Raw genomic sequence first — 6701 nt, 5'->3', positions numbered from 1 at the left:
CAAAGCCAACAGTGACGGTTTGCTTCTCACAGTCAATATGAGCATTAACAGTATTGAGAAAAGGTCTGCCAAATATGATGGGACAAAAGCTATCTTGTGTGGTAGCAAGAACGAGAAAATCAGCAGGATACTTTGTTTTACCACACAAGACTTCAACATCTCTAACAATTCCCAAGCTCAATAGTGACATCAATAGGTTCCATCTCAACAGGTGCAATCTCGTCTTTAATTTCATCATATAAAGATTGAGGTATTGCACTAACACTAGCACCCACGTCACATAAACCATGATAAAAATGATCTCCTATCTTAACAGAAACAACAGGCGTGCCAACAACAAGCCTATGTTTGTCTGTAGCATGTGGTTTAGCAATTCTAGCAGCATCTTCACAAAAGTGAATATTATGGCCATCAACATTGTCGGACAGGAGATCTTTGATAATAGCAACGCTAGGTTCAACTCTAATTTTCTCAGGGGGTGTAGGTGTTCTAATGTAGCGTATCACAGTTGAAACTTTAGAATGATCCTTTATCCTAATAGGGAAAGGTGGTTTCTCAATGTAAGCACTCGGAACAATAGGATCATTATAAGCAATGACTTTCTCTTCAACTGGATTGGGTTTAACTACATTGACTTCTAAGGGAGGGTGATATTCAAACCACTTCTCTTTAGGAAGATCAATATGAGCAGCAAATGATTCACACAATGAAGCTACTATCTCAGAGTCAAGTCCATACTTAGCGCTAATATCACAAAAAGTATTTGTTTCAACAAAGGATTTAACGCAATAAAATTTGAGATTCATACCGGACTCCTTACCTTCATCAAACTCCCAATCTTCAGAGTTGCGTTTACTTGTTTCCAATAAATTCCATTTGAAGTCAATATCTCTCTTCATAAAAGAACCGGTACAGGAAGTGTCAAGCATGCTGCGATTATCATGAGAAAGTAGAGCATAAAAGCTCTGAATGATGATTTTTCTTGAGAGCTCATGGTTGGGGCATGAATATAACATTGATTTAAGCCTCCCCCAAGCTTGAGCGATGCTTTCTCTGTCACGAGGCCAAAAATTATAAATATAATTCCGATCACGATGTACCAAATGCATAGGATAATTTTTTTGATGAAATTCCAATTTCAATCGGTTGTAGTTCCATGATCCAGTATCATCACATAGCCTATACCATGTTAATGCTTTATCCCTCCAAGATAAGGGAAATACCTTCTTCTTGACCTCATCCCCGGGCAAACCTGCAAGCGTAAATAAACCACAAATGTCATCTACATAGATTGGATGCAAGTCGGGATGTGATGTTCCATCTCTTGTAAAAGGATTAGCCAGCAGTTTCTCAAGCATAGCTGAAGGAAATTCATAGAAAATATTTCCAGTAGCTGCAACAGGTTGAGGAGCAACTCTTTGTGCTTCCGTTCGAGGTGAACATACCCCGAAGAAGCTCCTCAAAGGATTAGTTTCCATAGTGACAAGTGACAATAAATTTTAGCACAATATATAAATGTTTCCTTACCAAATTCCCCTTACCAAAGGCGCTTCACTCCCCGGCAATGGCACCAGAAAAGAGTCTAGATGACCCACAAGTGTAGGGGATCTATCGTAGTCCTTTCGATAAGTAAGAGTGTCGAACCCAACGAGGAGCAGAAGGATCTGACAAGTGGTTTTCAGCAAGGTATTCTCTGCAAGCACTGAAATTATCGGTAACAAATAGTTGTGTGATAAGATGATTCATAGCAAGTAGCAAGTAACATGTAACAATAGTAACAAAGGTGCAGCAAAGTGGCCCGATCCCTTTTGTAGCAAGGGACAAGCTTGGACAAACTCTTATAGGAGATAAAGCGATCCCGAGGACACATGGGAATTTTTGTCAAGCTAGTTTTCGTCATGTTCATATGATTTGCGTTCGCTACTTTGATAGTTTGATATGTGGGTGGACCGGTGCTTGGGTGTTGCCATTACTTGGAAAAACATCCCACTTATGATTAACCCCTCTCGCACGCATCCACAACTACGAAAGAAGAATTAAGACAAAGTCTAACCATAGCATTAAACTAGTGGATCCAAATCAGCCTCTTACGGAGCAACGCATAAACTAGGGTTTAAGCTTCTGTCACTCTAGCAACCCATCATCTACTTATTACTTCCCAATGCCTTCCTCTAGGCCCAAATAATGGTGAAGTGTTATGTAGTCGACGTTCACATAACACCACTAGAGGAAAAACAACCTACAACGCATCAAAATATCGAACGAATACCAAATTCACATGACTATTTATAGCATGACTTATCGCATGTCCTCATGAACAAAAGTGACTGCTCACAAAGCATAATTATATTCATGACCAGAGAGGTATTGAATATCATCAAGAATCTGAACATATAATCTTCCACCGAGTAATCCAAGTAGCACCAACTACAAAGAGTAATTAACACTACAAGCAACCTTGCAAGTACCAATCGGAGTCGCGAGATGGAGATTGGTTACAAGAGATGAACTAGGGTTTGGAGATGAGATGGTGCTGATGAAGATGTTGATGGTAATGAGTCCCCTCCGATGAGAGGAGTGTTGGTTGTGACGATGGCGATGATTTCCCCCTCCTAGAGGGAAGTTTCCCCGGCAAGACGACCCTGCCGAAGCTCTAGATTGGTTCTGCTCAAGTTCCACCTCGTGGCAGCGGCGATTCCTCCCGAAAGCCTCCTCTCAATTTTTTCTAGAACGAAACCCTCCTTATAGCGAAAGAGGGGAGCCAGAAGTCCAACAGGGAGCCCACAAGCCCCCTAGGTACGGCCAACGGGGTAGGCCGCGCCTAGCAGGCTTGTGGACTCCTGGTGGCTCCACTCTGGTACTTCTTCGACCCAGTATTTTATATGAATTCCAAAATAATTCCTCGTTGATTTTCACGGCTTTTGGAGTTGTGCAGAATAGGTATCTCAAACTTGCTCCCTTTTCCGGCTAGAATTCCAGCTGCCGGCAATCCCTCTTCATGTAAACCGTGAAGTGTAATAACAACCCATAGACCAATAAATATCAACATGAAAGCATGATGCAAAATGGACCTATCAGGCTTTCATCATCGTTTTCTTGGTGGTGGTGGTGGTGGTCGTCGTCATCGTTGTCTTCCTCGTCGTTGTTGTCGTCTTCATCGTCGTCGTCGTCGTCGTTGTTGTTGTTGTTGTTGTTGTTGTTGTTGTTGTTGTTGTTGTTCTTGTTGTTGTTGTTGTTGTCGTCGTCGTCGTCGTCGTCGTGATTGTCGTTATCGTTATCATCGTCGTCATCGTCTTCATTCTCGTTGTCGTCATCGTTGTTGTTGTTATTGCTGTTGTTGTGGTTGTTGTTGTTGTTATTGTTATTGTTGCTATTGTTGTTCTTATTCTTGTTGTTGTTGTTGTAGTCATCGTCGTCGTCACCCTCGTTGTTTTTTTGTTGTCGTCGTTGACGTTGTTGTTGTCGTTGTTTTTGTTTGTCGTTGTTGTTGTTGTTGTTGTTGTTGTTGTTCTTGTTGTCATCATCGTCGTCATCGTCATTGTTGTTGTTGGTGTTGTTGTTGTTGTTGTAGTTGTTGTTGTTGTTGTTGTCATTGTTTTTGTTTTTGTCGTTGTTGTTGTTGTTGTTCTCGTTTTTGTCGTTGTTGTTGTTATTGTTGTTGTTGTTGTTGTTGTTGTTGTTGTTCTCATCATTATTGTTGTTGTCTCCTCTGTCGTCGTCGTCGTCATCATGGTTGTTGTTTTTGTTGTTGTTGTTGTTGTTGTTGTTGTTGTTGTTGATGATGATGTTGATGTTATTGTTGTTATTGTTGTCGTCGTCGTTGTCTTCGTTGTTGTTGTTGTTGTTGTTGTTGTTGATGATGACATTATTATTGTTGTTATCTATGTTGTTCTTGTTGTTGTTGTTGTCATCGTCGTCTTCGTTGTTGTTCTTGTTGTTGTTGTTGCCGTTGTTCTCACTGTTGTCATTAATGTCGCTGTTGTCTTTATTGTCGTTGTTATCGTTGTTTTTGTTATCGTTCTTCTCGTTGTTCTCGTCATTGTCAACGTTGTCGTTGTTGTCGTCGTCGTCCTTATGGTTGTTGTTGTCGTTGCAGTAGTTGTTGTCGTCGCCGTCGTCCTTATGGTTGTTATTGTCGTCGTTGTCGTCGTTGTCGTCATCGAAGTCGTCGTCGTCGTCATCGTCGTCATCATCATCGTCATCATCGGCGTCGTCATTGTTATTATCATCTTCGTTGTTTTTGTAGTTATTGTTGTCGTTGATATCGTTATTATCATTGTTGTCGCCATTGTCGTTGTGGTTGTTGTTGTCGTTGATGTCCCTCTTTTCGTAGTTGTTGCTATTATCATTGTTTTTGTTGTTTTTGTTGTTGTTGTTGTCGTTGTACTTGTCATTCTCGTTGTTTTCTTCGTTGTCGTTGTCGTCATCGTCCTTGTTGTTGTTGTTGTTGTTGTTGTTGTTGTCGTTGTTGTTGTTTTTGTTTTCGTCGCCGTCGTCGTCGCTTTCGTTGTTTTTGTTGTTATTGTCGTTGTTGTTCTCATTGTTTCCGTTGTTGTCGTTGTTGTCGTTGTTCTCATTGTTGTTGTTATCGTTGTTGTCATTGTCGTCGTTGTTTTGTCGTCGTCGTTCTTGTTGTTGTTGTTGTTGTTGTTATTGTTGTTTTGTTGTTGTTGTTGTTGTTAATGTTGTTGTTTTTGTTGTTGTTTTTGTTTTTGTTGTTTGTGTTGTCGTCATCGTCATCGTCGTCTTCGTTGTCGTCGTCGTCGTCGTTGTTGTTGTTGTTGTTGTTGTTGTTGTTGTTGTTGTTGCTGTCGCATTTGTCGTTGTTGTCACTATTGTCGTCGTTGTTGTTGTCGTCATCGTCGTTCTTCTTCTTCTTCTTCTTCTTCTTCTTCTTCTTCTTCTTCTTCTTCTTGTTGTTGTTGTTGTTCTTGTTGTTGTTGTTGTTGTTGTTTTTGTTGTTGTGGTGGTTGTTGTTGTTGTTGTTGTTGTGGTTGTTGTTGTTGTTGTTGTTGTTGTTGTTGTTGTTGTTGTTGTTGTTGATTTTGTTGTTGTGGTTGTATGTGCAAAAGTTTTTGCAAGGCTGGCGTTCTAACGTTGTCGGCTAACGTCCATGCTATCTAAGGCTTCCTATAGTCAGGATGGCTCTGATACCAGTTCCGTGGGGACCCCGACTAGCAAGTCGAGTTCGCCGTGCCCAGTGACCCCAAGGATCAATGTTCACTGAACACAGATACTGAATAATAAGTGACAAAGTTTTCCCACGACCAATCAAACATTTTCCCACAAATAATGAGAAGTACCGAAGCACAGGAAAATGAATGCTAGCTGCTCTAGCACAAGACACTCCTCTCTCCTCTCCTACAAAAATAGTATCGATGAAAGCTTCCAAGTCCCGTGGACGATGTTCATGAATATCCCCAACTTAAGGTAATTTGCAAACATTGCAAAAATCCTGGAGTGACATGCGCTGGGGGGTATCATAAAGTTTGAACTCAACCATAGGAGGATTCTTCCCCGGATAGGAGTTAAAGGTTTGTACGGAGATATTAGTGAGGAGGAGGTATTGCAGACACTTATCTTCAACGAAGGCGGTAAGGCCTGCGTTCTCCACCAAGTAGTAAAAGTCCTCATAAAGTCCGGCAGCGCGTAAGAAAACATCGCTTGGCCACTCGCACGCTCGAACTTCTGCGACTCGAGGGACCGGATACATGGGCTTCTTCTCACTTCCATCATCCTTGGGGTCACGGCTTCAAGAGCCTCTTAAGAACCTCCTCACCTTTTCCCTTTTCTATCTCTGAAAATTTGTGAAATTTTTAGTGACTCTAAGGAAAAGTGAATAAGGCTCAACTAAACTCGTAGCAACTACTCCCACAAGTGCCTAGAGGCCATATTACGCATCAAAACTTCTTGGGACCAGCTAAAATTAGCATGCAAAGCTCAAGAACAAGGTCACCAAGGCAGCAAAAATACACGAAGTATAAGGCACTAGAGCAAAAACTAATTGGACAAATGGAGGAGTCACTTACCAAGGAGTAATTTCCCCAAAACAGTTAGGAGAATGGTGCTTTGAGCAAAGAGATCGAAAAATCCAAGCAAGAGGAGCAAGAACACGGGTTTGAGCTGCGAAACGATTTTTTCTGGAGGTAGGAGAAGCAGATGGGAGCTAGAATGAGTGGCGGGGGTGCATGTGGGCCCCACAAGCCAGGTAGGCGCGGCTAGGGGTTGCCCGCGCCTCCAGGGCCTGTGGCCCACTAGTGCCGCCCCCAGACTAGCTCTTCACCTAAGTATTTTTTTTAAAATCCAGAAAAAATCAGACTTGATTTTCAGGACGTTCGGAGAAATTTTATTTTCGAGGTACTTTTCCACGGGACGCTAAATCAGAAAACAGGGAAAACTAAACTAAACCTATCATTTTGCTTCTAAGCAACCGAAGGTGAAAGCTTGGAGCAGAGGTTTGTGATTCCTCGATTCATCCATCTCATGGTCATCAAAAGAAATCCGTCGATGAGGTTGATCAAGTCTCCTCGACAAACCTTTCGAATCGGAAAAGAGAATGGAGAATTTTCTAATAGTCACTAGGTCACCTCAACGGGGATGTGTATCTCCCCAACAAGAAAATCATACTTCATATTGACAGGAGGTATAGGGCAATCAAAGCTCCCAATAAGAATCGATGAAGTTTTTTCGATAGCATTGAT

Source organism: Hordeum vulgare, chromosome 6H, assembly GCF_904849725.1.
Source record: "Hordeum vulgare subsp. vulgare chromosome 6H, MorexV3_pseudomolecules_assembly, whole genome shotgun sequence".
In the NCBI taxonomy this organism is placed as follows: domain Eukaryota; kingdom Viridiplantae; phylum Streptophyta; class Magnoliopsida; order Poales; family Poaceae; genus Hordeum; species Hordeum vulgare.
This window is presented reverse-complemented; position numbering follows the sequence as displayed.